This window comes from Plectropomus leopardus, chromosome 22 (assembly GCF_008729295.1).
Source record: "Plectropomus leopardus isolate mb chromosome 22, YSFRI_Pleo_2.0, whole genome shotgun sequence".
Classification (NCBI taxonomy): Eukaryota; Metazoa; Chordata; class Actinopteri; order Perciformes; family Serranidae; genus Plectropomus; species Plectropomus leopardus.
In genome coordinates, this window is record NC_056484.1 from 25,268,498 (window position 1) to 25,293,839 (window position 25,342).

Sequence of the window (25,342 nt, forward strand, 5' to 3'; positions counted from 1 at the left end):
CAACTAATGCTTTCAACCAGGCCTCTGTATGCCATTTCAAGTATGTGTGAGCTACAATTCTACAATTCTACAATTTCATTTAGCAGACGCTTTTATCCAAAGCGACGTACAACACAAGCAAGAATTTAGACTCAAGGAAAAAAACCCTTAATAAGTGCAAAAAGTGCTTCAGGTGTGATTGGTCACAGGTATTGCCGTCTAGTGCCGCACAGCCCCCCCCTTTTTTTTTTTTTTTTTGAAACCAAAGTACTAACCAGTAGCGATCCCAGTATCTGAGATTCAACAATCTCAGTATCACTACTTACGATAACAGTCAACATACAACATCACACAACTTTGTCAGTGCTAGATAATCAATAGGTGCTGGGTTTTGGACCATCTGACTTAATCTACCCCAAAGGGCAAAGAGGAGGAGAGTCAGGTTAAGTGCCTAGGTGTTCTCGGAACAAATGAGTTTTCAGTTGTCTCTTAAAAGTAGAAAGGGACTCAGCGGAACGCACAGAGTTTGGAAGTTTGTTCCACCATTTGGGAACAACAGAAGAGAAGAGTCTGGCTAGAGATTTAGAGCCGTGCTGGGCTGGAAGCACCAGGCGTCTTTCGCATGCAGAGCGTAGTGGGCGAGAAGGAGAGTAGACCTGGATCAGGGATTCCAGGTAGGCTGGAGCAGTTCTTGTGATTGTTTTGTAAGCCAAGAGAAGTGCTTTGAATTTCATTCTGGCTGCCACTGGAAGCCAGTGAAGAGAAATTAGCGGCGGGGTGACATGTGCTCTTTTGGGCTGGTTGAAGACCAGACGTGCTGCTGCATTCTGGATCATCTGAAGAAGTTTGAGTGAGCATGTAGGGAGGCCTGCCAGAAGAGAGTTGCAGTAGTCAATGCGTGAGATCACAAGAGCCTAAACCAGAAGCTGTGTGGCCTGTTGGGTCAGGAAGGGTCTGATCTTCCTGATGTTGTAGAGGGCATAACGGCAGGACCGAGAAACTGAGGCCACATGAACCTTAAAGGTCAGCTGGTCATCAATCATGACACCCAGGTTTCTGGCTGAGTTTGTGGGCACAAGTAGGCTCGAGTCAAGTTGGACACTGATCCGAGGCTGAACAGATGGACAAGCTGGAAAGACCATGAGTTCGGTCTTAGACAGATTTAGCTGAAGGTGGCGTTCCTTCATCCATGTGGAGATATCAGCCAGACACGCTGATATCCGAGCTGAGACCGTTCTGTCGACAGGTGGAAAGGAGAGGAAGAGCTGAGTGTCATCAGCATAGCAGTGGTAGGAGAAACCATGGGAGCGGATCACTGCACCGAGTGAGGTGGTGTACAGAGAGAAAAGTAGGGGACCAAGCACCGACCCCTGAGGAACCCCTGTCGATAGGCCATGTGACCTAGACACCTCTCCTCGCCATGACACTCTGAAGGATCTGCCTGTGAGGTAGGACTTGAACCACCATAGGACAGAACCTGAGATGCCGAGCTCAGAGAGTGTGGAGAGGAGGATTTGATGGTTCACCGTGTCAAAGGCAGCAGACAGGTCCAGCAGCAGTAGGACAGAGGATTGACCAGCCGCTCGAGCCAGTCTCAGTGACTCAGTGACTGACAGGAGTGCAGTCTCAGTGGAATGGTCACACCTGAAGCCAGACTGAAAGAAGTCGAGTAGGTTGTTGTTCCGCAAGTGTTCAGAGACCTGGTTAAATACTGCGCGCTCCAGTATTTTTGACAGAAATGGTAGAAGTGAGACTGGCCTGTAGTTTTCAACCTGGGCGGGGTTGAGATTAGGCTTTTTGAGCAGTGGGGTGACATGGGCTTGCTTAAAAGTAGCAGGAAAAGTGCCAGTTTTTAGGGAGGAATTGACAATGTGTGTGACTGCAGGACACCAAAGCTCCTCAGCTTCCTGATTAAAAACAGATGCTGATTTGCTTTCTTAAAGATGCTCTCTGTATTATCATCAAAATTCAGCGTCTGATCAATAATTGTGCACAAGTACTTAAAATGTTCCACTTTTTCGACAGGCTGATCATAGAGTGTGACAGTAAGGATGTCACTGGTCCCCTATGGTTTTGTTTGTATTTTTGGCCACATTCATCTCCACTTTACTTGCCTGACCACAGTCCTGAAGTACAGTGACCTGGCTAGAGTGAGCTTCACCATACACAGTATTATCTTCCAAGAGAAGACTCACCAGAAGCATATCATCTGTGTATTTAAACAGCTTGACATTGCTGAAATTGGTGTTCAGCCAACCTGGAAGAGTCCCATTTAACACTGTAGCCAGGCTGACTCAGAGTCACAGCTCCATAGAGCCTTGTATTCCTTTGGCCCTAAGCGGTGATGACTTTATGAGTTTCTTTAATGATAATATTATTACTATTTGAGATAAAATCCATCACCTCTCGCCTTCAACTGACCTGACACCAGACACAGGGAGCTTGGATATGGCAGCAGGGCCTGGAATTTATTTGGACTGTTTTTCCCCCATTGACCTTGCGCCGACTCTCTACTTTGATTTCTGCATCTAAACCATCAACATGCCTGCGAGACCCCATCCCAACTAGGCTGCTTAAGGAAGCGTTACCATTATTAGACAATTCTTTGGTTACCGTTTTTGGCCCCAAACACCTCAGAAACTCCTTTTTTAATGATGTAATTTCTCTGGATGGCATTACCTTGGCCTCTAGCACAACTGTAAGGAACTTCTGAGTTTTATTTGATCAAGATTTATCTTTTGCCTCCCATATAAAACAAACTTCAAGGACTACTTTCTTTCACTTGCATAACATCGCAAAAGTTAGACTTATCCTGTCCCAAACAGATGAAAAATTAGTACATGCATTTGTCACCTCTAGGCTGGATTACTGTAACTCCCTAGTATTCAGCCTCTCCAACTAAATGGTCAGGTCTAAATGGTCAGGCTCCATGCTGTCTGTTGCAGCTCATAATTCTTTTCCATCCCTCAAGATTACTGCGCTCTGAAAATGCAGGGTTACTTGTGCTTCCCAAAGTTTCCAAAAGTAGGATAAGAACCAGAGCCCTCAGCTACCATGCTCCTCTCTTGTGGAACCATCTTCCAGTTTCGCTCAGGGATGCAGACACCATTTCCGCTTTTAAGGGTAGACTTAAGACCTTCCACTTTGATAAAGCTTATAATAAGGGCTGGCTCAGGTTGCCTGGACCAGCCCATAGTTAGGCTGACATAGGTTTAATCTGACTCCCTATAATACGCTGAGCTCTTTTTCCTTCTCTTACTCGCGCCATCTGAAAATCATGCATGTCTGTGTACTGCATTACCCTTACTGCTAAGCTTAGCCTTGTATCTGTGACAGCTGTTTGTAAGCTTAGCTTAGCCTCAGTAGTTTAGCTTAGCTTTGCATCTGTGATAGCCATGTGGTGCTGTCACTACCTGGGGCTTGTGATTATGGAGCCTGGTACTGATGAACTGCACTACGCTAATCCCGTTGCCTCTCCAGAGCATTCCTGCTCCCTTGTTTCTTAGTTTTCCCGGATCCTTGCTGTAACCTTTGCTGTGCCTGATTGTGGTGATAGTGGTGCTGGCACTGTGACCCTGCCTTTGGTTGTGCTAGTGCTGTGGGTGCACCGATACTGTACCCCCTGCTCGCCCTGGTCGTGGTCTTCGTCCTGGTTGCGCCAATGACGTGATCTTGCCTTTCTTGCCACCTCCCTATATAGGGAGGTGGCAAGAATGATAAGAGTCTCATGATAAGATGAGACTCTTATCATCACCCTCAACATCATCATAGAGTGCATTTAATAATTTCACATCCATCGTTATTGTAATATGACATGCATCTGTTTACATTATTGCTGTGCCTCTTTCCCCCTTTACTCCCCTCTCTCTTGTTATTTATAACATCTATCGCACTTCTGTCCATCCTGGAAAAGGGATCCCTCATCATCCTCTACCGCTCTTCCTGAGGTTTCTTCCTTCTTTTCCCCCCGTAACAGGGGTTCTTTTTCAGGAGTTTTTCCATGGGTGATGTGAGGGTCTAAGGGCCGAGGGATGTCATACACTGTAAAGCCGAGGCTGAGGCAAACCATGTTTTGTGATAATGGGCTCTATAAATATAACTGACTTGACTTGACTTGACTTGATTCCTCCTCCTCAGGAGCAGTGTTACTGATATCCTGCGAACTGTGGTTTTCTACCTGCCGCTGGACATCATCCGACTGACTTGACTGACCTCTTAAAAAGTACTGATCAGTGCAGCCACTCTGGCCTTCCACTGCTAAACACTTCTTATTTCCCTGATGAGTTCTAAGGCCTCTGATTGATGTTACTTTCTGCCAGCCACAAGGACAAACCTGAAGCATCTTGCCCTCTATTGTACTACCTTTGTCCTCTACAGATGAGCTCACCTTATCCCAAATGCTGCTAGTGCTAGCGCTAGCCCTAGCAGATAGGTCTGTGCCCCTATCCTTCACTGAGTCACGTATCCGATGTATAGTCATGTCCATTCCAATGTCTTTTACCTTGTAATCCACTTGTGAGTCAACTTCCACCCCTTCTCTCACTGACTCTTGGGGTATTTTTCCTATGTTGTCTGTAACTTATTCTGGTTGTAAAAAGCCGACTACACCTCACCACAGCCGCTTTGGGTTGCCAGCCCATGTCAGCACCATTGGGGTCTTTTCCCCTCTGTCAGCTGTCTTTCCAAGTGGTCACATGGTTTTTCCCTTGTTGTCAGCTGCCCTAATCACAGCAGTCACTAGCTAAGCTAGCTCTGAGTTCAACTAAACACAAGAAACTTGTGCTCCAGAAAAGGATAAGCACTCAACATGTCAGTTTAAAAAAAACTCCCATTTATTGCAAAACAGTTTTTACGCTTGCATGAGGTGGTATTTCAAGGGATTCGAAAAAGCTGTTTTTTGCAAAACTGCAATGGCAACACCTTTTTGGCTTTTTCAGGTCACATGATGTTATGGCTATCAGCTTGTCGGTAGAAACTAGCTCCCTCGGGCATGATGCAACAGGTGCTACAGTAGGTCTTATTGCATCACATAACTCTTCAAAAGTTAAGGGGATCATCCAGAAGTTTTGAATCCACAATTCCTCTGTGAAATTGTGGACTATCGCCTCCCAGAAATCGCTCAAACCTGGCTGCTACCATGTGTAAGGGGCTTGCCTTTCCATTACCGCTCCATGACATGACTGCGTTGGAAATAATGATGGCTCGTGCGGTGGCTGCAATAGAAATAAAGCTGCTAATGTTTTGAACATCCATTACCATACTTCCTGGAATGTTATCACCAGAGAAGTTGTAGAACATCACTTAATGGAAATGGAAGCATCTCGCAATTGTGCTTTATCCATCCATCCATCCATTGTCATCCCCCTTATCCGTGGCTGGGTTGCAGGGCCAACAGGCAGAGCAGAGCATTTCAGACATCCCTCTCGCATTCTGGGTCTGCCACGGGGCCTCCTACCAGTTGGACGTGCCCGGAACACCTCCAGTGGGAGGCGCCCAGGAGGCTTTCTGATTAGATGCCCGAACCACCTCAATTGGCCCCTTTTGATGCGAAGGAGCAGCAGCTCTACTCCGAGCTCTTCCCCAATGTCCAAGCTCCTCACCCTATCTCTAAGGCCCAGCCACCCTGTGGAGGAAACTCATTTTGGCCACTTGTATCTGCAATCTCATTCTTTCGGTCACTACCCAGAGCTCATTACCATAGGTGAGGGTTGGGATGTAGATGGAATCGAGGGGTTTGCCTTCTGGCTCAGCTCCCTCTTTACCACGCCAATCCGATGCAACTCCTGCATTACTGCAGACGCTGAACCAAACCGCCTGTCCATCTCACGCTCCATTCTACGCTCACTCGTGAACAAGATGCCAAGATACCTGAAATCCTGTGCTTGGGGCAACAACTCTCCCTCACCAAGAGGTGACAGTCCAACATTTTCCAGCAGAGAACCATGGCCTGGTGCTGACCCTCATCCCAACTGCTTCACTGGGCACTGCAAACCGCCCCAGTGCATGCTGGAGGTCACAGTGTGATGGAGCCAACAAAATCATATCATCCACAAAGACCAGAGAGAGATGCACTTCTGAGGTCCCCCACACCAGACCCCTTCCTCCCCCCCAGCTGCACCTTGTGATCCTGTCCTTGAAAATCACAAACAGAATTGGTGACAAGGGACATCCCTGGCAGAGGCCAACACCAACTGGGAACGTGTTTTATTCACATTTCCAAAATATTGCTTAAGTTTTGTGCAAATCTGTATCTGAAACACTCCTAGTGCCTCAGAGAGACTTCAAAGAAAGACATTTTCACATTTTCAAATCCTAAACATAAGGGCTTTGACTCAACACTTTTATGGACATTACTAAGATTCATTGCAAATAGGTAAATGCAAATGTTACAAGTCACCATCTTACAACTGCAGAAGTTTGTTTTACAGGATTTCCATACATGTTAGACTGAGCTCAGCTCATTGAACCAAACCCGGCGAATGTCTGTGGCCTTGATGGTGAGAGGAAACTGATGAGGTTAGACCCCTGCCGTCAGCTAGAGTTGCCTATGGCAACAGTAGAAGACAGCAGGGAAGTGCCTGCAATAACCCTGACGACTGACGGGAGCAGGATGGCTGAGAGACTATCCAATGACATCTTCACCTGGAGCCTGATTGACAGGTGGGCAAGGACCGATGCTCTGCTGCTGACACGTCTCCCTCTATGCGGAGTTTCATGTCTGTGCTGCTTTTTAGGTTTGTTTGTTTGCATTTTTTATGAACTGTTTGCTTGGAGCAGAACTTTGAAATAAACAGCACCATTGATGCATTTTTATGGCTCTCAACTTTAAAGAAGATAAGATGCTCCCTAGGGTTCTGCCTCTGAAAGCCTCTGTAAGCTTTAATATAGCTGAGTTTTAAAGGCTGCAGGAGAGTGATAAGACTCTGGGATTTGATGCATTTACATGGAGTAAAAGCTCAGGCTTATACTCTGTGTTTTTATTGCTATGGCACAAGCCTTGGGGGTTTTACAGCCTTAATTTCATGTAATGAACTTGACAGGGATTATGGAATTACCCAAATTAATAGTGTTTATTGGCGACTGCTCTTGCTTTAATTGATGCATATGTTGTCTTTATTGAGACATTTGGCCAGAGTTCCTGATGCACTCTCTTGTTTGCGTTTCCTCTTTTATTTTCTCTTTGATTCAGTGCTGCCAAGCATAACGACTCTCTTAAAACAACTGTTGAATATTCATGCAGATCATTAAGTAATGTGTCTCCTTCAAATGAATGCAGAGACTGGAGTGCAGATATTTCCTAAAAGCATACCACTGACCCTCGAAGCTGCCCCACTACCACCACCTCAGGTCCACACTCTACATCTGAATAAAAAAATAAGAAAAAATTGTGAGTGCGCAACATGGGTGTCCCACGCAAGGGCCTCATTTTCATTCTGTGGGTGATGTAGACTCATCCATCCCAGGTTAATGCCTGTTCTATTTTGCACTGTACTATTGCTTGCTAAACACTATTGCTTATTATTAGATGCAAATTTTCCATGGTTATCCTCCAGACCACCTTCTGACTCTGTGCCTGACAGACTGGCTTCTGCAAGTAAGACAGATATCCTAATTAGAAAAATTTCACAGTAGTTTCTCTTTTGGCACATGCCTGAAAGTGTCATTAGAGTATAACTTCTGTATCAAAGCAATGCAGCCTGTGACTTTGTGCAGGTCTCACAGCAAGGTTAAGATGATGCACAGGGGACTATCTATCACTGCCTGCTTGTATTGGACTTTATTCAGGATTTCACCTGATCCTCGATAAGTTTGTGCTGTTTTGGCACCACCAGATGGCACTGTAGCTGCGTGTGGATAAGAGAAAAGAAGGAGTTCCATAAAGAAACAAAGATAAACAGGTACAAAGATGTGTGGTTTGAACAAACTTATTATAGTAATACTGTTTTTACTTCTACTATCATGTCTGCAACTACTAATACTTTCACGACTGCTACTTTCAGTACCACTGCATGTATTCTCACTTGTACTGTGACCTCTGCCAATAGAGCTTCCACATTACCTACTACAACACGAAGGTCTATCACAACTGCTGCAACCACTGCTATCTGTGCAATTACAAAGGTTTCCACGGTCATGGAAAAAAAGGAAAAGTCATGAAATTTTCCAATCACATTTTCCAGGCATGGAACTGGTAAAAAATAATGATACTTGTTTTAATGTATTTGTTTTAATGTCTTTTAAATCAGTATTGTTGTGATGACTTGTTTTGGATGGCTGAATTTCCTGCCTGCACAACAAATTTACCCTTGGGTACCAATAAGGAAATGTTGAATCTTGAAATCATTGAAGGTTGTGGAAAAATCATGGAAATGGGTTGTGTTTAATAAATTAAATTACATAAATGTAACATGATGGTGAATTAATTTTTTGTAGCCAACAACGTGTGACAACAATTTGGTGGTTTTGGTCTATTTGTTCAATATTTTTTTCATGTTCTCCTCGCATTGCGCCTTTCAAGTTACAAGGTACAAGGTAAATTTATTATCATTTTTCTTAAACGTGGTTTAAGGAGAAATGAAATTAACTCATTGAGTGCCAGCCCTATTATATAATGGAAAGTGGCTTGTGCCAGCTTTTCTGGCCATTTTGAGTCATCTTTCAAGACCCACAAAATATTACTAATAAATATTAATATTAATAATATTACTTGTGGTTCCCAAAGTCTCCAAAAGTAGGATGGCCTTCAGCTACCACGCTCCTATTTTATGGAACCATCTTCCACTTTCGGTCAGGGAGACACCGTTTCCACTTTTAAGGGAAGACTTAAGACCTTCCTCTTTGATAAAGCTTATAATTAGGGCTGGCTCAGGTTGCCTGGACCAGCCCCTTGTTAGGCTGATATAGGTTTAATCTGCTGGGGGACTTTCTATGATACACTGAGCTCCTTTTTCCTTCTCTTGCTCCCTCCATCTGAAAATGCTTATGTCGGGTTACTGCATTACACTAACTCCATTGCCTCTCCGGAGCATTCTTTCTCCCTTGTTTCCTAGTTTTCCCAGAACCCTGGCTGCAATCTTGGCTGTGCCTGATCGTAGTGATAGCTGTGTTGGTGCTGTGACCCTGCCTTTGGTCGTGCTTGTGTTGTGGCTGCACTGATACCGTACCTCCGGACTCACCCTGATTGTGGTCTTGGTTTTGCCATTGCTGTCTGTGGTCCTGTCTGAAGCTATGCCTGTGTTGTGGGTCCTGGTTGCACCGATGCAGTGATCGTGCTTGACGCAACTGCCATTATTATGAGCCATGCCTTCACTATTAATATACACATGGGACTCGTTTCAACACCCACAATATTATCATAGAGTGCATTTAGTTATTTTACACCTATCGTTATTGTAATATGACATGCGTTTGTTTCCATTATTGGTGTGCATCTTTCCCCCTCTCTTCCCCTCTCTCTTTCTATTTCCTTTTTGTCATAATTGTAATTCAGTTGTTATTTACGACATTTATTGCACGTCTGTCCGTCCTGGAAGAGGGGTCCTTCATCATCCTCTGCCGCTCTTCCTGAGGTTTCTCCCTTTTTTTATCCCCTATTACAGGGATTCTTTTTCAGGAGTTTTTCCTTTGGTGATGTGAGGGTTTAAGGGCAGAGGGATGTTGTATGTTGTAAAGCCCTCTGAGGCAAACCGTGTTTTGTGATAATGGGCTTCATAAACAAAACTGACTTGACTTGACTTGACTTGACTTGACTTCTTGCTTCCAGTGTTGTCTAGAGCACAAGGCATTAAGGGTCAGTCACACCGAGACGCATCGTGCAATCACTCCAAACGCCTTGAAAGCGCATCTGGAAAAACAGCTGGGAGCACCTGTGGAGCGGGCATGGCCAAAAATGACATTGACAAGTGGTGTGACTCCACGCCTTGAGTGGAAAAGTTGAAAATATTGTATCTTTTATGCGTGCCCAAAAACCACCAGAAACATGCACCACGCAGCAGCAAAAGAGGAGTTCCTAACAGGTGCGCTGTACCATAGGGAAACAATGATTTTGCTGGCAATGCTTCTCTAGCGACAAGTCTTGGTGTACAGTATGTGCAGGTAGTACTCATGGGAGTTGCAATGTCTTAGTGTCACATTGCAATGTGTTTATATTCAGACTGAAAAATATACTGTATATTAAACAATGCTGCCTGCCAAAGTGGTTAGTGAGAGTGCCCCTGTTTCCCACCACTGGTGAAATCTACCTGCATGTGGTGGGTGGGGGGGTGTTAATGTCAAGCCCTGCCCTCCACTGCTGGAAGACAATCAAGCGTAGACTTAATTCATTTTTGACAACTGAACTATTTATCTGAGTGAAACCAGGCCAGAGATGGTAACCAGTGTTATTGGTGAGTCGGAGGACCCTTGAGGAATGTAAGCAACTGTTTGAAAGGATAATGCAGCTTGAAAAGAAGACTGAAACACTATCAAATACATTTGAGTAAGCAATTCAATGACTGTTGCAGCTGCAAGGTGGACAGACAGATGTAGAGCATCCCTGGCTGACATGCTTCCCTGGATGTGTCCTAACGCCACTGGATTAACTGCAGAGGCTTCTCGAACCAGCCTCGATGCCTCTTACTGGCACAATAAGGATGCTAGACCCAAAGCATCGACTCCTACCGCGACTTGGACTGAAGTTGTCCACCACGGAGTTAAATCAAGCAAGAAATCAAATAAGAGAGTACCAACACTCACACCACTACCTGCACTCTCACTGACTCTAAACAGAACGTGTGATAATACCAACTACACTGAACCCAGGGAGGCAATCCCACCACCAGCACCAGGGCTGACCAGAACCCTCGAAATGGACTCAAAGCCACTGCTAGGTCGAGGGTGAGAGGAAACATTGTATCCCCAATAAGGTCAGAGCCAGAGAAAACATTTCTAAGCAAGAAATCAAATAAGAGCGTACCAAAGACTTAAAATCCAACTTCAGTTGATACATCAGGGAGCTAACAGAGCTGTTCCCAGTCATCCTCTTCACACATCTAATTCATATGAGCATTCTTATCCATACTGGGTCTACTGACATTCTGCAAAGGAAAACTGCCCCCAAGATTCTGAAAAGAGACACTGGTCTGCTACTGCTACTGTCTGTTAAACTGAGTGATTGATAGTCATAGCATGTGTTAGTTTCAGACCCCGTCCCAAATTTAGGGAGAGGAATTCAATCTTTTTGCAGACTCCTCAGCTTGAATACATGGCTGGCATGCACATGCCTCACTCATGGGATAAAGTTTATGACACCTTCAATACCTTTTGGGACTGTGAAGAAGGCTGATGGGATATCCCGTGCCTCTCTCCCCTGTCCTGTTCCTCTGCTTCACATCAACCAAGGAATTCAGAAGATGTCTTTGTCACAATCAAGGACCTAATGCCCCTCCACCAAGGGCCCAATTAAACCCAATTTAACCCAGCTGACCACCTATAGGCCGAAAGCCAACTTTCCATATATAAGTAGGATATTTGAAAAAATATTTTATGCAGATAAACTCCTTTCTTAAAAAGAATAGTATACTTGAGGAATTCCAATTAGGCTTTGGAACACACTACAGCACTTAAACTGCTCTTACTAAGATTATCAGTGACCTCAGACTAAATTATGATGAAACTAACCATCCATCCATCCATCCATTTTCTTCCGCTTATCCGGGGTCGGGTTGCGGGGGCAGCAGCCTAAGCAGGGAAACCCAGACTTCCCTCTCCCTGGCCACTTCGTCCAGCTCTTCCTGGGGGACCCCGAGGCGTTCCCAGGCCAGCTGTGAGACGTAGTCTCTCCAGCGTGTCCTGGGTCTTCCCCGGGGCCTCCTACCGGTGGGACGTGCCCTGAACACCTCACCAGGGAGGCGTCCTGGAGGCATCCTAATTAGATGCCCGAGCCACCTCATCTGGCTCTTCTCAACGCGGAGCTCGGAGCTCTACTCCGAGCTCCTCCCGGATGACCGAGCTTCTCACCCTATCTCTAAGGGAAAGCCCAGCCACCCTACGGAGGAAACTCATTTCGGCCGCTTGTACCCGCGATCTTGTTCTTTCGGTCACTACCTAAAGCTCGTGACCATAGGTGATGGTAGGAACGAAGATCGACCGGTAAATCGAGAGCTTTGCCTTTCGGCTCAGCTCCCTCTTCACCACGACAGACCGGTGCAGAGTCCGCATTACTGCAGACGCCGCACCGATCCGCCTGTCGATCTCCCGTTCCATCCTTCCCTCACTCGTGAACAAAACCCCGAGGTACTTAAACTCCTCCACTTGGGGCAGGACTTCGTCCCCGATCCGGAGGGGGCACGCCACCCTTTTCCGGCTGAGAACCATGGTCTCGGATTTGGAGGTGCTGATTCTCATCCCAGCCACTTCACACTCGGCTGCGAACCGATCCAGTGAGAGCTGAAGGTCACGGCCCGATGAAGCCAACAGGACCACATCATTTGCAAAGAGCAGAGACCCAATCCTGAGGTCACCAAACCGGACCCCCTCAACGCCCTGGCTGCACCTAGAAATTCTGTACATAAAAGTTATGAATAGAATCGGTGACAAAGGGCAGCCCTGGCGGAGTCCAACCATCACTGGAAACGAGTTCGACTTACTGCCGGCAATGCGGACCAAGCTCTGGCACCGGTCATACAGGGAACGGACAGCCCGTATCAGGGAGTCCAAAACCCCATATTCCTGGAGAACCACCCACAGGACTCCCCGAGGGACACGGTTGAATGCCTTCTCCAAGTCCACAAAGCACATGTGGACTGGTTGGGCAAACTCCCACGCACCCTCAAGGACCCTGCCAAGGGTCCAGAGCTGGTCCACAGTTCCACGACCGGGGCAAAAACCGCATTGCTCCTCCTGAATCCGGGGTTCGACTATCCGGTGGACCCTCCTCTCTAGTACCCCCGAATAGACCTTACCAGGGAGGCTGAGGAGTGTGATCCCCCTGTAGTTGGAACACACCCTCCGGTCCCCCTTCTTAAAAAGAGGGACCACCACCCCAGTCTGCCAGTCCAAGGGCACTGCCCCCGATGTCCACGCAATGTTGCAGAGTCGCGTCAGCCACGACAGCCCCACAACATCCAGGGCCTTGAGGAACTCCGGGCGGACCTCGTCCACCCCTGGGGCCCTGCCACCGAGGAGCTTTTTGACCACCTCGGTAACCTCAGCCCCAAAGATAGAGGAACCACCCCCAAGTCCCCAGGCCCTGCTTCCCCAACGGAAGGCGTGTCGGTGGGATTGAGGAGGTCTTCGAAGTATTCCTTCCACCAATCCACAACGTCCCGAGTCGAGGTCAGCAGCGCCCCATCGCCACCATACACAGTGTTGATGGTGCACCGCTTCCCCCTCCTGAGATGCCGGATGGTGGTCCAGAACCTTTTCGAAGCCATCCAGAAGTCGTTTTCCATGGCCTCGCCAAACTCCTCCCACGCCCGGGTTTTCGCCGCGGCGACCGCCGCCGCCACACTCCGCTTGGCCTGTCGGTACCTGTCTGCTGCCTCCGAGTCCCACAGGCCAAGAAGGCCCGATAGGACTCCTTCTTCAGCTTGACGGCACCCCTTACCGCCGGTGTCCACCAGCGGGTTCGGGTGTTGCCGCCCTGACAGGCACCGACCACCTTACGGCCACAGCACCGGTCGGCCACCTCAGCAATGGAGGCACAGAACACGGCCCACTCGGACTCAATGTCCCTGGCCTCCCCCGGGACATGGTCGAAGCTCTCCCAGAGGTGGGAGTTGAAGCCCCTTCTGACGGGAGACTCTGCCAGACGTTCCCGCAGACCCTCACAATGCGTTTGGGTCTGCCAGGTCTGACCGGCGTCCTCCCCCACCATCGGAGCCAACTCGCCACCATGCAATTAACCATAACATCTTAATCAGTCATCTTGAAAAGTTGGTTGGTCTGTCTGACAGTGTGTTAAACTGGTTCAAAACATACATCAAGGAGAGAAAGTTTTACATGAGTCTGAGAGATCATGTGTCTGAGAAACATGACCTCTGTTTTGGGGTATCACAAGGAAGTTGCCTCGGTCCATCATTATTCTCATTGTACATGCTGCCACTTTGTGACATCATTAGAGAGCACTATGTATATTTCAGTAGTTACGTGGATGACACGTAACTGTAGATTTACACTGAACACAATGATGTTGCAAATATAAACTCCACTATTATTATTGCTATGATGATGGCAGCGCATGTAGAGCAGCTACTTTTTTGCTATATTTTTCTTTTTTTTTTTTTTTTTTTTTTTGACTCCATGCCCCCTTCTGCTGAAGCACGACTCTTCTACAATAGAGAAGCACTTATCAACATCGAGAAAAGTTGCTTGGGGTTTGGACTGAATGCCAACAGCATACGCTGAGCAGCCAGTCAGACCAGGGGGGAGAAACGAAACCGAAAGTGCTGGAGGAAGAGAGGGAGGAGAGCTGGCATCAGGGCAAGGCTGACCCGACTTGGACCGAAGCTGTTCCTCTACCAAGCCTTCTCCTTGCTAATGTCCAGTTGCAGGAGAATAAAGTGGATGGGATGTGATGGCTCACTCCGCAACGGGAAATCAGACACTGCTCTGCCCACATCTTCACAGAGACATGGTTAACCTCTAACATCCCGGATCAAGCTGTTGCACTGATGGGTGGACCTTGTTCAGAGCTGAAAAGACACAAGACTCTGATGCAAATTCAAAAAATGCTCTGCAGGAATTGTATGATACCACCAGCAGCAACATATCCAAGAAACTGGATGGAATCTTCATAGTAGCTGGTTATTTTGATTAATTCATCCTTCAGCTCCAGGATCAAGTATCTACCATGTACCTTGTATTACCTGTCTTGTGGCAATAAATGAATGTAAATATGAAGTAATCACTTTTTAAAAGTTAAACAAAGACAAAATTTAAATCCTGCTTGATGAAACTAAAAAATAGACAAATGCTGTGTAATAATCTGGTGAATTTGACTCCTTGGATTAATTATGAGGTTACAAGTCTTAGTGGGATTCTAGAGCAGCACTGAGAGACTTCGTCTTATTCAACTCTGCAGCCTTGCTGTTAACCAGAACCAAGAGGAGAGAGCACATCAGGCCAGTGTTAGCTGGCTGCTCTGGCTTCCCTCTGCATTAAGTATTGATTTCAGGGTCCTCCTCCTTGTATACACAGCCCTAAATGGGCTCGTACCAAGCTACAGTGCTAACTTTAGTCAACTATTTCCCTTGAAGAACATTGTGATCAGCTTCTGCTGGTTTATTATATTTTGCTAGCATAAGGGTTACACTGTAAATAATTACCAGGATTTCACAATAGTCAACTGTAAAATTTCACTCTAAATTGCAGTATTATCACTTTACAGGATTTAACTTTAATGTTCACAGTATGACACTGTAATTTAGAAGTTTACTATAAAAACAGTGCCATCACAGTAAACTACTGTATTATTTGTTGTTTTAATTATTACTGGGATTTCACAGCGTTTTATTGTGTTATTTCAGTGCAAAATACTGTATTAAGACTCTCCACGCAAAAACACAGCAAATTACATGAACCGCACTGAATTGTGGGACCTCGGGCCACGGACTTTTTCAAATATTAACTGTCGGTGCATGGACTTGATACCACCCGCCCGGAGAACAAGAGAAGGTAATTTAGCCTTGTTTTCCACTTTTGTGTTCACTGTATTGACATTTTAAACGAGTGTGACGTTCATCGTATTAATTACTCTTTATTCTCTGACGCGTTTATTTCTACGCAGTCAAAACCAAGTGATACCCACCTTACCGAAGGCTGCGAGGGACAATCACCTGGAGGATTAACACGGTTAGTTGGTTTGATTAACTCTTTGTGTGAGCTAAAGGGACGTTTTGTGTCACTGTTTGCTCCACATTTTGATTTGAGGCTGTGGCTGCGGTAACGTTAGCAAGTTAGATAGTTTGGTTTGATACGGTGCAAAACACCCACGCTAACGTTAGCTTACGTTTCTCTTTCATCTTGCGTGTGAAATTCTCAGTAGAGCAGCATGTAGGCTAATATAACGCCAGTGCTTTTTTTCCCCTTTTTTCCAAGCATTTCTTGACCCATCAACGGCTTGTAACCAGGGTGTTTGTCTTTTAGGCCTTAACAACTTTATTATTTTTTTTTTACAGCCATCAAATGATGGAATAAAAAGTTGATTGTAGCTAAATCATTGACCTGTTGCATATGCTCTAGTTTATAGTTTGATTTGCATCGGTTGTCCTGTTTTTTGTAACTCAGTTTAAGAGATTTTGCTTCGGCAGGGGTCCATTTTCCTCTTCACATAACGAGTTGTTATTATTTTTGCCTGTATTTTCCTCTTCTAGTTTATTAATTTTATTGTTTTGGTGAATAATGTTCCACTGTAAATTTAGTGGGTGCATTTATGTGTCTGATAACGTTAGTCACTTTATTAAGCACATAAAGCTGCACAGTAACACTCCCAATTATTACTATCAGTGTGTTGTGCCTGACTGCACACGGAAGTACCTCAAAGCCACTGTTCTACAAACGCACATGTATAGAGAGCACAGATCAGCAGGATTGCATTGCAAGCAAGTGGACACAGCCTTAAAGTGTGTGGCTCAGTCTTGTGCATTCAAGTGTGATACTGTAACCTCTCTTTTAAAGCATTTGAAGACACACACAAAAGATGGATTGGAAATCAAATGTCCATTCAGAGACTGCAGCTTCACAGTTTCATCCAGTTTTGACTCGCACATTTCCAGGAAGCATAGAAGTAGGCGTGTAGATGATCTAATTGATTTGGTTCTACACAAGTCTGTTCCTACAGAGCCTTTGAGTTAGCCTGAACCGGGGCCCTCATGTTCAGATGTTTCTGATGAGCAACATGAACCAGAAGTTCCATTTGCTGTGGATGAAGCCCTATTCCTACACAACCTTACACTTCTCTACTTGAAATTACAGGCTAAGTTATTGTTACCAGTAAGTACTATTCAAACTATCATTGAGGACTTTCAAAATGCCCATGAAATTGGCCTGTCACACATGTTTAACATTCTTAGTGAAAAACTGAATTCCTGAGACCACAATAAGCAACATTATTGACGAAATTAACAGAGAGGATCTACTGAAGATCTATAACAAAGGAGCTCTGAGCACAGATTTTAAGAGGAAGAATGCTTTTAAAAAGAGTTTCCACTATGTTGAGCCTGTGCCTGTATTCTTGGGAAATGATGAAAATGGTAAAGAACGTTTTGCTCAATATGTACCTGTACAGGAGACATTGGCTGCCCTGTTCAAAAATGAGTCTGTGCGAGAACAGTATGCCGCAACGTGCATTCAACCCTCCACAGTTAATGTCTATCAGGATGTTAGGGATGGAGAGGTAGTTAAAAGTAATCTTCTGTTGAAAACTGAGCCATCTTCAGTCGGTGTGATACTGTACCAAGATGCATTTGAAGTGGTCAATCCGCTTGGCTCAGGGAAAAAAAAACACACAAAGTGTTGGCTGTGTACTCAACTCTGACTGACATTTTGCCTCACAACAGATCCAGTTTAAATCAAATGCAACTCGTCCTCCTATGTAGGGAGCAGGACTTTAAATACTTTGGGATGAACAAAGTTTTGGAACCACTTATCAAGGACCTTAAAGTCCTGGAGGAGAGAGGTATTGTGACAAGTGATGGTAGTGTTGTAAAAGGTACATTGGTTGCCATTTCAGGAGATAACTTGGGATCCCATTCTGTTGGTGGCTTTTTAGAAAATTTCAGCCGGGCTGATCATTTCTGTCGCTACTGTGAGGTAGACAGAGCCACATTTTTGAATGAACCCCTGTTGTGCGGTACCCCCAGAACAGAAAAATATTACCAAAGTCACTTGCAACATCTAACAACTACTGTCACTGACTCAGTATGTGGCATAAAGTGTGACTCTCCTTTTAACCAGCTGGCTCATTTCCATGTCTGTCAACCTGGCCTTCCACCATGCTTAGGCCATGACTTGTTTCGAGGGTATTGTCTCTTATGACCTTGCATTGTTCATCAGCGAATTAGTCAAGGAGAAGCATTTTACTTACCTGCAATTAAATCGGTGCAAGAACCAGTTCAAATACCAAGGAAATGATGGCTTTGACAAACCAGCAGATGTCCTCCCTGGAAGTGAGAGATTAAGTGGGCACGCAGTTCAAAACTGGTGCCTGCTAAGACTACTACCTCTCTTGGTGGGAGACAGGATCAAGGATCCTTGTAACAATGAGGTTTGGCAGCTCATTTTGCAGTTGAGGAGATAGTGGAACTTGTCTGTGCACCAGAAATTACAGCAGGCCAAGTAGCCTATCTGAAAGTCATCATTGAAGACTACATATTCCACAGGAAAAAGCACTTCCCTGGTCATTCCCTGAAGCCTAAGCACCATTATTTGTGCCACTATCCAGAGCTGATCATACACTTTGGCCCACTTATTCGCCTGTGGACTCTCAGGTTTGAAAGCAAACACACATTTTTCAAGCAATGTGCCAGAAAATTACAAAACTTCAAAAGTATTTGCCAAACTCTGGCCGAGAGACACCAACTTCTGCAAGCCTATTTGAGTGCAGGCAACCTTTTTCCTGCACCTATACAAGTAGAGAAGGGTACAGAGTTTTATGTACATGATTACAATGACAAGATCAGGTCATCTGTTGCCAGTTACAGGTTTGAATCACAGTCTGCCATGGCCTGTAACAGTGTCACAGTTAAAGGCACTCTTTACAAAAAAGGAATGTTCGTTTTGCTTGGGAGCAGTGATGATGAACTTTATGCTGGGAAATAAACCAAATCATTATTTGCCATGACTGTGTGCACTTTGTGACAGAGAAAACACACCTATGTAAAGTTGAGAGACATGGGAATCTGCTCTGAGTTAGGCAAAGCCCAAGAGCATTATGTTTGCATCAAGCATGATGATTTGCTTGACTACTATCCTCTTCCAGCTTACAAAGTGTTTGACCTGTCACTAATTGCTCTTCACCATTCTTTTTCAGAGGCGGTATAAACAGGCAGGTGATGCAAGTAGACAGGACACCTCAATACTGGAGCAGGCTGTTGAGGTAAAAAATAACTTTAAATTGCGAGAAAAAAAGGTGTATGGTGTATAATTTGATGAGGCATTTGGTGGAGTATCAAACTACATTATTCTGTTATATTCATAACTTACCACAAAGTTGCTGTTTATTTAATATGACTTGTACCTCAACATTTTTGGAATGCACTTACCCACCATCCGAATAGAAATATAAAGTATATTTTGTTGAGCTGTAGTTCAAAGTGTCTGTCTTACAATTGGAGCCAAAGCCAGCGTGACACACAGTGTGTTTAGGGTCTAAAAGTTATGGGAGTGGAACAAATGTATGGTTTAATTTCTAATTTCATAGCACAGTTGAAACTCGTTAAATTGGCATATTTATTTTTAATTTATTGAGATGACTCTTATCCTTGATTAATGAACAGAGGTATTGCAACAAGATGGGAATTGTTCGTCTTAGTGGTGGCACTCTTAGGGCCCCCACTGTTATAATAAATAAAGCACCATTAATTGAAGACTGTACATTGCTGTAATCAATTTGTCTGTCACTCTCTCTCTATCTTAAAGAACATGAATCGTGAAGACATAGAGAGGAAGCAATCTCAACACATCTACCTGGCCTGTCTGCTCAAACTCTTACATCCTTGGTGGAGGTGTTGGAAGAGCTTGGTGTTGAGAGTAGAGCAGACCTTGTTTTACTTGAAGAGAATGATCTGGTGAGATGCCTTTGACCAATCCAGTTCCGTAAGCTGCTGAATGGCCTTAAGAATGAAGGTAAATACACATTTAGATACTGCTGTACAAAAGTTGACCAAATGCACCACCAATTTCAAATAACAGTTTGAAGCTTTTGAAAATGTTCTATTTTCATTAGAGCATGAGTGGGTCATGATGAATATTTGGCCTATGATATCAGTAAAATAGCAAAAATTGCAGAATGTAACATTTTATTAATTGACACTTTTTTCAGCAATATATTTATCTCATGCCTCCCATTTACTTATTGATATTTTCTTGTCCTCTCACTTCTAGCACTTCCAATAGTTGAAATCGAATATGCATTGTCAAATCAAGCAAGACCATCACCAGGGGACAGGAAAGACATGGTGAGGGCAGTTGTTGACCAGATGTTTGAGCATGATCTCAACCCAACAAGAGCAATATGTCACAGCATTGCCCGGAGCATTGTACGGGAATACCCGAAATGTTTTGCTGATGTCGGGAAGAAAGGTGATATTGTTGGAGATGGCAGTCACTCTTCTCCAACAAATTAAGCGAGAGTGGAATACAAAAACAGAAAAAATACCCTTGCGCGGCATCGCCAAGAAAAACAACCGCGCACTGCAGTGGTAGAGGGAGGCAGACTGATGGCAAGAGGCCCTGTGGATCATTACGGCTGTGTGAGGTGGAGTCCCACAGAACTTCCATCTGGAGAGCTTGAATGAAATCAAAAACCAACTGTCTAACATCTACTCGGAGAAAGGAATGGGCGGGGAAGAGACAGCAGCAGCTCTGATGGAGAAGACATATGTTATCCAATGCCAGTACCTTAACAGTGTCCCTGCACCGGCGGTTGCAGACATTCAGAAGGAGTGGCCTTTTCTGTTTTTCACAGAAGGGCCTTTATACCCACTTCGGCCTACTGACAGATGTCTCCATCCTTGTTAAAATGCACGAGGCCATGAACAACAAAGGCAGTACCATCATTCGGTTCTGCCAGGAACTCAGCCGTCATCCCAAAATTGAAGAAATCCTGGCTGATTACGAGCCAGAGACATCAGACAAGGCTGTGTGTGTCCTTCTACTCCTGATGGCATACTTCAAAGAGCCCAAAACCTCCATCATGCTTGAGACTGATGTAAGTTTTTAAAAAGATAAATAAGCATGTAGTGATTGCATAAGTAAGCACAAATTTTGCTGCAGCAGATGTATGATACAGGGATTTTATTTTACAGCCATGTGCCACTGCCGTTGATGTACAAAGGACACAGGAGCTGCCAAGCACCCCCTGCTTGATTGTACAAGGTATTGTTCCTTTGATTTTAAGTTTATATTTGTATGAAAAATGTGAAAACTGTGAATATTTTATAAATGATTATAAATTCATTACATATGTTTACTTACTGTAACTGGCTGACTGATGTTTTGAAAATTTTTTTGCTAAATTTTGTATCTTATCTCCATCTCTTCTGATTCTGATCTTTTCTGATAATTTTTTTTTTAGCATTGAATGTTGCTAATCATCTCAATGACACCTTCAGCATTCCACATCTTTATGACAGCACCCATCTGCTTATTTCAGGTGACCTGATAAAGCCAAGGGCGTGGATGTTGTCAATTGAGGAACGAGTGGTGATGGGACCATACAGCAACATCGTGAGCGGGTTGGCTGCGCTTTTTGCCAGCTTCTACAATCTGAATCTTCAGTACCCTGAAGACAGTTCCTGCACTTTGGAGTTTATTCAGAGGTACAGTATAGTAATTTCAAAACTAGCATTGTATTGGATCCTTAGTTGACGCCCTTTTTTACTCAAAAATGAAAATCTTAATGCACACACACACACACACACACGAAAGAACGTAAATAGCGCCATCTACTGATGGAACAGTTATGCATCAAAATCAGTTTTTGTTTTTTGTTTTTTAACAAATCTTTGACTTATCCAAGACTCTGATACCAGATAAAAATATCCCTCCCCCCAGATCATTTATTATATAGAAAATCAGCCTTTGCATTTGAATTATTGAAAATATTTCAATTTTTGTGTTTTTTTTTTTTTTTACAAAAATTTGCAATGCCATCATAAACACTGGCATTTAAAGGATTAAAATTCTGAAAATAATTGAATATTTGGTAGTTATGATTAGGACTGGAGTTGATTCAAAGATTTATGAAAAAAATCAGAAAAAAAATATTAATGTGTGTGTGACTATTTTTTTACAGTGTAGAAAAGTATAGGGTTTGTCTTTGAAATTTCAAAATAGGTAAAAAACTACACACCTTTGCCAAATATCATGGCTAAAAACATAACATAAAGAAAATAAAACTTGCAAAGGACACTTTTGTCCCTAAGAGGGTATAAAGGTTAATTTAACATAAAAGATCACCTGATATTAATACTTTATTGTTGATTTACAGATGCTTCCTGGGTATCAATCCAGACACTGGCTTGAAGACAAAGAGGAGGCGTGGAGGGATCAACGCACATGTAAGCACTCTAATGCGCAAACTGGTAGATTTCGAGTGGCAGGCAATGTAGACGGTTGTAGAAGGTAGAATGTTTTGTTTTGTTTTGTTTTTTTAAAAACTTGTGAGTGTCCTTATCTAAAAAAATAGCTTGTACGGACAATTAAAGATAATGGACCTACTGACTATGGGGTTATGGCAATGGGCCAGTTTGCCAAAATGTTGAACTGTTCCTTTAAAACATGCCTTAATTGTAGTGGTTATACTATTGTACAGTTTTGCTGTTGCACATTTTAAATCGTTAATTTTTTAAAGCTGCTTGTAAAGGGTGTCCCTTTTGTCATGACCTCTCGATTCCATTCGCAGCCATTTAGATTTTATGTAAGAGCCAAAAAAATCTGTATTTCCTGTGAGTGGTTTACTGTTGCACATTTTTGCTGTTGCACATTTTATACATTTTATAAAGGTGCTTGTATGCTTGTTCTGAATATGTTGGCAGCATGTTTGCCCAGGAAAATTTCCTGTTAAATGTAATATTGCACTTTGCACTTATCGCAAGCTTGATTAAAAAGTGAAAAAAAAATCATCATTTTGTTTTGTTTTCTTTTTTGAGCATAAAGTGAGAGGGTGCAGTAAAATTACAATTAACAAATGGATTTTACAATATATTACTCTGTTAATTAAATTGTAAATTTACAGTAAATTATTGGTTAATAATTGCATTACTTTTACAGTAATTCAACGTAAATATTTTCAAAGCAATTTACTGTACTTATTTCACATTAGTTTACAGTAAGTCCACAGCTAATTACTGCTATATCACTGTAATTCCTGTAATTTACGGTAAAGTGTTGTTGTTTTATTGTAAATTACTGTGGAATAATTACAGTAAAGTACTGTGAATTAATTACGGTAAATTGTTGTGAAAATATTTGCAGCTAATTGCAAATGCAATTATTAACCAATAATTTACAGTAATTTTACAGTGAAATTTCTTACAGTGTAGGGTTAACAGCCAAAAGAAAATAGGGAATTCAGCCTTTGTCAATTACATCCGAAAGCTATGGAACTCACTACCTATATATATGAGAGAAGCCAGCTAACTGAATACTGTTGAAAGAAAGCCGGCAACATATCTCTTTATTTCAGCCATCAGCTCAGACTTTAGCAATACAGGCCTTGAACTCTCTTTTTACACTTCACAGTGCTGAAATTCTTTTAAAATGTTGTATCTTACTTCCCTGTTGAATTCCCTTGTTGGCCTGTTTTATGTTTATTCTGCTGATTTTCACAAGAAACACTCAGTGCAAATAAGTCCCTTACTGTGAAGCATTTTATGCTGTATTTCTTCCATGAAAGGTGCTGTATAAATAATGTCATTATTTTTACTGCTACTATTACAACTAAAACTTACTGGTTATTTTTAGATGCTTAAGTAAAAGAAAGATATCTATAGAAAGCGAAGACCACTGTATATACACCAGACCACAGACCCCCTCTTACATGGCTTCCTTCTCAGCTCAGCTGTAAAGTTACTTAGCTTGGTGGTGCTAGGTGAGCTAGCAGTAAACGCATGCTTCCTTCCTTTCTTCTGTTAATACTGTTGATGAGTGAAGTTCAGTTGAAAGAAAGCAGTTCTTACATAAAATGCTCACAGCAAGGTCTGTGAAATATCTTAAGTAACAGGGTCATGATTTCTGGGAAGGGGCGTTGCTTTTGAGTTTTTCAGATGGTTTGTTTCGACTATTGGAGAGAATTAAGACACTTCTGCAGATATTTCCAAAAATTAGCAACTCACACCAAAAGTATCTAGACTGATGAATAGTAGCCTACACTGTAAAATCTGACAAGCTGATCTTACTTACTCTAATCTTGGAAACCAATTACCTTGAAAAAGGAAAGTAAATTTAACTATTAATTTTAAATTATGTTGTATATTATTATGCCACAGTCTCTAGGTTTTCGTTTGATATCCAGTGTCTGCAAAAAATATTGTTGCATATTTATGATCCCTGGTTTACGCCATTAGTTTGTTTACTATGACATGACTGCTGTTGTCACATTGCAAACCAAAATGAATCATTAGAGTACAGCCCTCGTTCTTTCTAACTGTTAGCAACTTCAGTTAACCAAATTAATCCGACTTGATCATGGAGTTACTAAAACTCTGAAAGATTGATTTAATTAATTCTGTCATTTTAAGTTGCAACAACTTCACGAAACTAAGTAAATATAACTAAAGTTTAAGTTAACTTCAAAGTAGATAGGTACATATAAATTAACCTAGAGGGCCTTCTTTAATATTACACATACTCTGCACACAAAATATGCTTTTCAAAATCAAGCTTTAAAAAAATATTATACATTAATATTATTTTCTACTTTCATTAAGGCAATTTTTAACCATCAGTCCCAATCATAAAAATCAAATGATAATTCATTTTCAGAGTTGTAACCCTTGTAACATTGATCTTTATACATTATTATTTTTTATCCAGTATCAAATACTCACAATCATACTGCTCTGCACACAAAATGCACTTCTCAAAATCAGGCTATAAAAATATTATACATTATATGGTTTTCTACTCTCATTGAGCTTATTTTTAACCAACATCAGTCCTAATCATAAATATCAAATATTCATTAATTTTCAGAATTTTAACCACTTAAATGCCATTTTTTATGATGCCACTATAGTCTTAGACCCCCACCCGCCCACCCGCAAACACGAACACACAGACGCAATATGAATTGTGTTCAACTTACATGGTAAGTAGATTTTTTGGTTGAACACAGCCTGAGATGCGTCAATGATTAGCAGAAACATTGACTGTGATCCTGCATCTCATGGAAATAGCATGTATTTTCTCCATATGCCAAATATGGTAAAAATTACGTCATCAGGTGGAAAATAGTAAAAATGGCAAATTCTAAGGCAAAAGCCCAGAATGGCACCCAGAAATAATACAATGCACGTGTTTATGCTTTGATGGCCAAAAATGTCAGTTTGAATGGGTTTCAATGGAGCATTTTTTGCCTTAGCAGTCTGAATGTAACAATATTGTTCATACAGTGTATTTTAGACTTATTATATGAGCTGAGCAAGAAATTCCAAGATCTAAC

At 43.0% G+C, this 25,342-nt stretch overlaps 1 pseudogene; it reads left to right on the plus strand.

Moving 5' to 3' along the window:
* The first annotated feature begins 6,526 nt into the window (after nucleotides 1-6,526).
* Nucleotides 6,527-22,289, plus strand: LOC121961728 (annotated as a pseudogene).
* Nucleotides 22,290-25,342: the final 3,053 nt, after the last annotated feature.